The following is an 8835-nucleotide window of genomic DNA, read 5'->3' on the forward strand; positions in this document are numbered from 1 at the left end:
CTGACAGAAGGGCTGGGACCTCATGGTGTGGTGAGGGGTGGAACAAGATGGGCAGGGGCAAGGGCACGATTGCATTGACACCTTGAACTCTGCTCAGTGTCCCCAAATGGAATCATCACCTTTCCCCTCCATTGCAACATTTTTCCAGCACCTCTGGCCTGGGAAATGCCAAAATTATACAGAAGTCGGTCAAAGTGCAAAAATCAGGTGACAGTGACAGACCTGATGGCCTGGGATGGGGGACTCAGGGTCACTGGTACCCACTTTGTAACCTCACCTCTCCCTTGACAGAAAAGGACAAACTGAGCTGAGTGTGGAGCACTTCTCAGCCAACTCCAAATGGGCCTGCCACCCAAGTAAAGCTGCACTGTCACCCACCACCGCTGGAGGCTTGGAATTGGGTTTGTGGGCACAGAGACTGGATTAGGGGCCACCAGGAGATACCAAAATGTCTTGCCAATCTGAAGTTTCTAAAGAAAACTCTGGCCAATGGGAGATGAGCACATGGCAGATCCCTTGGCCCTGCCCAGATTCAGGAAAGAGAGAGAAAGGGGATAAGAGAAAGGACAGAAATGGGGAAATTGTAAAGACCAGTCCACCTTAAGGAGGCATAGAGACAGGATACTAAATGGGGAATAGAGAAGCACAGAGAAACTTTGAGATGCCCTGAGAAAGACATGGTTAGAGGAACGGGTGTTTGAGAAATTCGTAGTGGCTCCTTTGCACCAGGTATCGAGCATAGGACCTCAGTTGAGCAGAGCTCAGCTGTCTACTCTGGAGCGTAGGTCAGTGGTGAGTGGATCATGCTGGGTTGCTTGGTGAAGCATCAGGGCCAGCAGCCCTGTCCGATTCATAATGGCTGTGCGCACCTCTGCTCCTTCTCAACCAGCTCGTGCAACTGTGGGGGTAAGTGTGAGAAGGGGCTTGTAGGATCCCATGCTGCCCCTCAGCCACACTCAGCCTTGTAACCCACTGCACGAACACACTCCAGGTCCACCTCAGCACGCCTCAGCTTCGCCCAGCAATAGTGGAGGTTGCAGAAGCATTTGGGGAGATGACAGAAATCATCAGTGACCTCAAAGACATTGTGCACTAGTGGACAACCACACACCTCATCGTCTGGAACCTGTGGGCAGAAAGAATGATGAGGTATGGATGGGGGTGTTTAGAGGGGGATCAGACAGGTAAAATGAGAGGAAGAGGGGGATTGGAGGGCAGTCAGGCAGAAGGAGAGGGATGGGACATGACCTAGCAGGAAGGAAGAGAGGAATTCATTGATTACTAGGTAAAGAAGAAGGGGGCACAGGGGGTATGATCAAGCATGGAGGATGGAGGAAGAAGTTAAGCTGGGATGTAGGAACGGGTGTGATCGGGTAGGATGGATGGAAGAGTAGAAAGAGATCAAACAGGAAGGAGAGGAAGGATGGCAGGGAAGTCTGACAGGAAGAAGTACATGAATGTGAGTGACAGTCGCCCAGTCATGTCCAACTCTTTGTGACCCCATGGACCCATGGAATTTTCTAGGCCAGAATACTGGAGTAGGTAGCCTTTACCTTCTCCAGGGGATCTTCCCAAACCAGGGATTGAACTGAGGTCTCCCGCATTGCGGGCGGATTCTTTACTAGCTGGACCACAGGAGATGAATGGAGTTGGTAAAACATAGAGGAGGTGAGGAATGGGGTCAGGAGTGTGGAGCAATGAGGGCTGATCAAACAAAGAAGAAGGGATTTTGGAGATGAGAAGTGGTGAGAAGGTGACTGGGGAAGTGAGGCAGGAAGAATAAAAAAAAATGAAGTCAGAAATTCAAAAGAGGAATTGAGGGTGGCCTTTCAGGGATGGTTGGGGTGGAATGTCAGGCAGGGTCTGGGAAAAGAAAGTAGATGGGCAAGCAAGGAGACAGGGGGAACAGGATGGTTATACTGAGGAGCAGAGGAATGGAGGCTAGACAGGCAGAAAGAGAGAGACAGGCAGAAAGAGAAATGTTGGGGGTGTGGTCAGGCAAGGAGCTTATCAATGAAGAAACAGAAAGAAAAGTGAGACTAGAAGATGATTGATCACTAAGGTGGGTGAGTGTAGGGGAGGTCAGAAAGAGAGGAGGGGACCCACTGAGATTGGTCAGTAGGTATGAAAGCAGTCAGGCAGAGGGAAGAAGGAATTGGAGGCAATTCAAACATGGAGAACCAGAAGAAGGTGGTCAGGTAGGGAGAAGGGAGAGGGGAAATGGAAGGTCATGAGATAGAGAAGGAGAAGTCTCACCTTGGGGTCCATTGAGTGCTCGGGGCCTAACACCGGGAGTTGCTTATAGTACCTCTTACTCTGTGGGTTGTAAACATCACAGAAGAACCTTGTGGCTCTGGGGAGAGATTGAAAGTGAGGTGCTAAAGATGAAGAGAAGGGTGGTTTCACCCTGAACCCAGGCCACCCTTTCTCCCAACCCCACCCAAGTGGGCTTCCCTGGCGGCTCCTCATACAAACCCTGCCCCAAATTCACCCACTTTTGCCTCTGAGCCCACCCACATCCTACCCTTGATCTTGCCCACCCTGTTCCTGATCCTGTCCACATCATGCCTTTGAAGCTTCAGCTTCATCATCAGTCCTTCCAGTGAATACTCAGGGATGATTTCCTTTAGGATTCGCTGGTTTGATCTCCTTGTAGACCAAGGGGCTCTCAAGAGTCTTCTGTAACATGAATATTTACCAGAAAATACAAGCATAAATTAGCCTCAGGGCAAATTATTGAAACGTGTGGTTCACCAGTTTCCACCTCCAAGATTCCCTCAATCTGTTGACTTTGAGTCTTTTGCCTATTATTCCCTAGCTGAGGGTTTCATCCTGGGCTTTCCTGACTCCCTTTTTCCTGCAGGGTCTGCATTCTCAGGAGTCTCTCTCTCCAGTCCCTCTTGCAGTGTCTTGACATAATGTAATAATGACATACAGTCTTCCCACCTAACTTGGCTCCCTTCACATGTTGTCCAGAGTAGGGGTTCTTCCCTTAGAAAATAGGTGTAACCAAGTGGCTAACACAGTGATGTTTAACTGCTCCTTTTCTCCTTCCTTTTTCTCTAGCATGCCCCCAAATTGAGCAGCTGCTGCTAAGTTTTATGTAATAATCTGTTCTAGGTTGAAACAAATGTAGATAAGACTAGTGCATGATTTTGAACTGCTTCTGGATCCATGCCAGTAAGTTGTGGGAAAGCCTCAACAAACTGTCAATGAAAATCACCAAAGAAATCACTAGTCTTCTGAATACACTGCTGTGATTTCTCCTAGCTCACTTTTCGTCAAAGGGCTTAAAATATGGCCACCTGCAGGCCTCTCAGTGGGTCCCTCAAGCCATTAGTTCTTCCATGGTTGTGGGATGTGGCATATAGTCTGAGTCTTTTGGCCACCTTTCCCCCTGATATGGTGGGTTGCTTTCCGGTCCTGACATGCCTGCTCCATCAAACAACCAAAGCCTGCTGCATGCAGAATTCTGTGCAGCTATCAGGGCACATCCCATGTTTGGGGCTGTAAACTGAAAACACACTGCCAGGTACTTGTGCAAACTTCTGTGGGTGTTTCCCAGGCCCAGGAAAAGAATCCCGCAGTGAATAATGTAGGGAAGTTGAAGAGCATGTCGATTTGTACTGTTTCAAGTCTGGGTAGTCAATGGCATCAGCTTTATTGGCAAAGTGGTAAGGGAAGGCTAACTGTCTTTTCACTGACTCAGGAAAAATGTAGAATTAGACGACTCTTGGGTTTCCTTTCCCATATTGTGTTTTTCAGCCTAACACCACTTTTGTTTGTCTATTCCAGTGACTGCTGCAACCACTCTCCATCCTGTAGCCACCATGGGAGGTGGGGTGGGGACACAGTCTTTTATTAAAGTTCCCAGTTGCTCCTTAATAGTATTGCTTTATCATCTCTGCTTTCCTGGCTATATAGTTTGTAGATAAGAAAATACTCTTGAAGGTCGAGATCTAGGCTAAGCCTGAAATGGAATCACAGCTAGGGCATGAGACACACACATCTCACACAGGGCAGATAATTCATTACTGTCTCCTTGTCCTTCTTTGCAGGGAAATCTACTTAAACGCCTATCTTGAAGGTCATCGTTTCGCCCTTACTAGAAGTCGGATTGAGGCGTGAAGATGAAGAGATGCCATGGAAAGGGACCAGAATAAAGGGAGACAGCTGAGAAAGGAGGAGGAGGGTTTGGAGAAAGAGAAAGTGACTTTAGTTCTCCCATTTCCTCTTCCATTTTCCTACATCTTCCCAAATAATGTAACCTTCTTCCTAGGATGATATTCAACCTGTAAACACAAGTATGTCCTTTGCTGGAGATGAAAGTGCAAGTGTTAGTCGACCAGTCGTGTCCACCTCTTTGCAACACCATGGACCCCAGCCTGCCAGGTTCCTGTGTCCGTGGGATTCTCCAGGCAAGAATACTGGAGTGGGTAGCCATTCCCTTCTCCAGGGGGTCTTCCTGACCCAGGGATCAAACTCAGGTCTCCTGCGTTGCTAGCAGATTCTTTATCGTCTGAACCACCAGGGAAACCTGGGCAAGAGGTTCTTCTAAAAACCACCATATATGTTAATTCATCCAAATTAATGTAAGCATGCTCAGGCCAATATAAGCCTGCATTTTCCTTTCAAATGGATGTCCTTCCAAATGTCATATAGAGCTGTGTTGGCCATTCAAGAGAGAAGATCTGCAGGCAACATCTGGGCTTCCCATCTTTCCCACCATTAAAGCTGATGGTGGCCCTGATGGATTTTTAGGTCCTGTATTATGCGTGCTTACTCAAAAAGACAATCTAGAATTTGGAGAGTGAGATCTATCCAGGTCATATTTGAAAAGAGCAAAGTGCTAAGAGGGAGGCATTTTATAATTCACGTTCACTGGTCTGCTCAGTTCAGGAACGTTCAGGCCATCCCATCCTCATCAGCAAACTGAGAAAATTAAAAGTACAGTCTCCTGAAAGCCCAGGACATCTTCTCCACAGATGGAGAATAGAAACAGAATGATTTCATTACTGAGTATTAAACCAGGCTGTGATTGGCATCATGGGCAATCTGCTAATCAGACTGCAAAAGTAGCAAGAAATCAACCTTTTAACTGAGCAGATACAGTCCAGTACCTAAATGTTGTTAAGAAGAATGACAACTAGTTGTCCTGCAAGAGGACCTGAGACCACCATTTTCTCTACATTCGATCATAGTTCATCCTAAGCTCTGCTGGCAATGGGAGTGGCATCTGTGCCAGTTAACTGCCTTTATCCAAAGGCAAAGTCAGACTTCTCCTCTCTTTTATGACAAGGAGGTATCAAGGAAAGAGAAGAAAGCCTTCCTAAGTGATGAATGCAAAGAAGTAGAGGGAAACAATAGAAAGGGAAAAACTAGAGATGTCTTTAAGAAAATTAGAGATACCAAGGGAACATTTCATGCAAAATTGTGCACAGTAAAAGACAGAAATGGTACGGACCTAACAGAAGCAGAAGATATTAAGAAGGGGTGGCAAGAGTACACAGAAGAACTATACAAAGCAGATGTTAATGACCCAGATAACCACAATGGTGTGATCACTCACCTAGAGTCAGATATCCTGGAAAGTGAAGTCAGGTGGGTCTTTGGAAGCATCATTATGAACAAAGCTAGTGGAGGTGATGGAATTCCAGCTGAGCTATTTCAAATCCTAAAAGATGATGCTGTGAAAGTGCTGCAATCAATATGTCAGCAAATTTGGAAAACTCAGCAGTGGCCACAGGACTGGAAAAGGTCAGTTTTCATTCCAATCCCAAAGAAAGGCAATGCCAAAGAATGTTCTAACTACCACACAATTGCACTCATCTCAAACACGAGCAAAGTAATGCTCACAATTCTCCAAGCCAGGCTTCAACAGAACATGAGCTGAGAACTTGCAGATGTTCAAGCTGGATTTAGAAAAGGTAGAGGAACCAGAGATCAAATTGCCAACATGCATTGGATCATAAAACAAGCAAGAGAATTCCAGAAAAACACATATTTCTGCTTTATTGACTATGCTAAAGCCGTTGGCTGTGTGGATTGCAACAAACTGCGGAAAGTTCTTTAAGAGATGGGAATACCAGACCACCTTACCTGCCTCCTGAGAAATCTGTATGCAGGTCAATAAGCAATGGTTAGAACTGGACATGAAACAACAGGCTGGTTCAAAATTGGCAAAGGACACGTGAAGGCTGTATATTGTCACCCTGCTTATTTAACTTCTATGCAACATATGGAATTCAGAAAGCTGGTAATGATGACCCTATATGCGAGACAGCAAAAGAGACACAGATGTAAAGAACAGACTGTTGCACTCTGTGGGCGAAGGTGAGGGTGGGATGATTTGAGAGAATAGCATTGATACATGTATATTACCATATGTGAACTAGATCGTCAGTCCAGGTTCGATGCATGAAGCAGGGTGCTCAGGGCTGGTGCACTGGGATGACCCTGAGAGATGGGATGGGGAAAGGGGTGGGAGGGAGGGTCAGGATGGGGAACACATGTACACCCATGGCTGATTCATGTGAATGTATGGCAAAAGCACCATGATATTGTAAAGTAATTAGCCTCCAAAAAATAATTTTAAAAAAGAAATTCCCATTAGCCAGATGGTATCTAAATAAGATTATTTTAAAAACTGCCAATTCTTGCTTCTACAATATAAAAAATTTTAAATAACTTATTGAATTATATAGTAATCTGCATATTGAGCATTTCATATTAAATATCTGTGGTAATTTTATAAAATCAGAAAAAAAACTATGCAGAGTACATCATGGGAAATGCCTGGCTGGATGAAGCACAAACTGGAATCAAGATTGCCGGGAGAAATATCAATAACTTCAGATGCACAAATTACACCACCCTTAAGGCAGAAACCAAAGAGAAACTTGAGAGCCTCTTGATGAATGTAGAAAAGGAGAGTGAAAAAGCTGGCTTCTTGAGCTCTAAAATCACTGCAGATGGTGATTGCACCCACAAAATTCAAAGGTGCTTGCTCCTTGGAAGAAAAGCTATGACAATCCAAGAGAGCATATTAAAAATCAGAGACAGTACTTTGCCCACAAAGGTCTGTCTAGTCAAAGCTATGGTTTTTCCAGCAGTCATGTATGGATGTGAGAGTTGGACCATAAAGAGAGCTGAGGGGCAGAGAATTGATGCCTTTGAACTGTGGTGTTGGAGAAGACTCTTGAGAGTCCCTTGGACTGCCAGGAGATCAAACCAGTCCATCCTAAAGGAAATGAATCCTGAATATTCATTGGAAGGACTGATGCTGCAGCTGAAGCTCCAATACTTTGGCCACCTGATGTGAATAACTGACTCATTAGAAAAGACTGTGTTTCTGGGAAAGATTGAAGGCTGTAGGAGAAGGGGACAAGAGAGGATGAGATGGTTGGATGGCATCACTGACTTGACGGACATGAGTTTGAGTAAGCCCCGGGAGTTGGTGATGGACAGGGAAGCCTGGCATGCTGTAGCCCATGGGGTCACAAGGAGTCGGACACGACTGAGGGACTGAACTGAACTGAACTGAGTTCCAGCTTAGAGCCAGGCCCTGAGGCTAAGCTCCCAGGATGACAGAGAGACAGAACACTGTCTTCTTTGGTGTTTATATTTCAAGGAGATGTCTCCTAGCCCCAAAAGAAAATTATTCCTGGGTTGTTTTGCTGACAGAAGGCTTGTTTACCCTTTTAAGATTTACATATGTATCCAAGGGGCAGAGGAAGGGTTTACAAATACCAGTTTTCTCAAGGAAATATTCTAAGAAAAGGGAAGGAGGGAAAGGTCTCTTTCTCTTATAGCCACAGGGAAGATTCCCTTTTTTTAAAACAGCTGTGAGTTTTAAAAGGCTGTGAGTTTCCTAAGCCTGAGTCCCCACAGATGTGACACAGATCATGCTTGACAAATGCCAGTATGTGCACTGAGTTGCCTGAACCTGAGCCTGGGCAACCTGCTGCCTAAGAGCAGCCTGGAAACCAGCCTTCAAGTCATTTGCTGTAAGCACAAACCTGAGACATGCCAGGGAAACAGCACTCGGGGCCTTGCTTTCCTGTCACACTCAGCAAGATGTGTAGGAGCACAAGCGCCCCATGGAGGAGTGTCTTCCAAGTCCAGTGGGACAGAAAAGAAGGCCTAGGCAGTGACACAGCACTCCCAGTGCCGTCAGTCTGTGCTGTCCGTTCGTTTACAGCCACAAAGTCTCCAGTGGCCAGGGCCACTGGAGCAACATACATTCCATTGGAGGTAATCCACAGTGAGCCTGCACCCCGTGCTAGTTTTTTCCACTGGCCATACTGGGCCATTGTATTGATGCTTTACTGTCGTCATCTACCTGCCGCATTTTAGTCCTAATCAAGGCTGTGACTTCTTTGTCCTCCAGGGATTCTCTGCTGTTTCTCTTCAGACACCTGGGCGAGGATAAGGGAGATGCGTTGGGGAGTCAATTGCATACTCTGCTGTCATCTCTCTGCATGTGGCAGTCCCTGAACCAGAGAATTCCCTTTGGTCTTTATCCAGCATTCCTAGAACAAGCATGCAAAACACTGTCCCAGTGAAGTATTAGGTTTTGGAAGCAACAATGACAGTACTGTTGACCCTTGAACAATGTAGGGGTTAAGGGCACCAACCCCCGCTCTGAGTTAAGAATCCCAAGTATAACTTTAGACTCTTCCAAAACTTCACTACTAATAGCCTACTGTTGACTGGAACCCTTACGGTTACCATAAACAGTTGATATGTTATATCCATTACCTGGGCACTAGTGGTAAAGAAGCTGATTTCCAGGGCAGGAGACGAGCAAGATAGGTGGGTTTGATCCTTGGGTGG

At 46.0% G+C, this 8835-nt stretch overlaps 1 long non-coding RNA gene across 1 annotated transcript; it reads left to right on the forward strand.

Moving 5' to 3' along the window:
* The first annotated feature begins 35 nt into the window (after positions 1-35).
* LOC122689975 lies at positions 36-4345 on the forward strand. Its single transcript, XR_006339956.1, has 3 exons — positions 36-1149; positions 3121-3180; positions 4059-4345. It is a non-coding gene; the product is annotated as an uncharacterized LOC122689975 (long non-coding RNA).
* The last annotated feature ends 4490 nt before the right edge of the window (positions 4346-8835 follow it).

The sequence above is a fragment of the Cervus elaphus genome, chromosome X, assembly GCF_910594005.1.
Source record: "Cervus elaphus chromosome X, mCerEla1.1, whole genome shotgun sequence".
Taxonomy (NCBI): domain Eukaryota; kingdom Metazoa; phylum Chordata; class Mammalia; order Artiodactyla; family Cervidae; genus Cervus; species Cervus elaphus.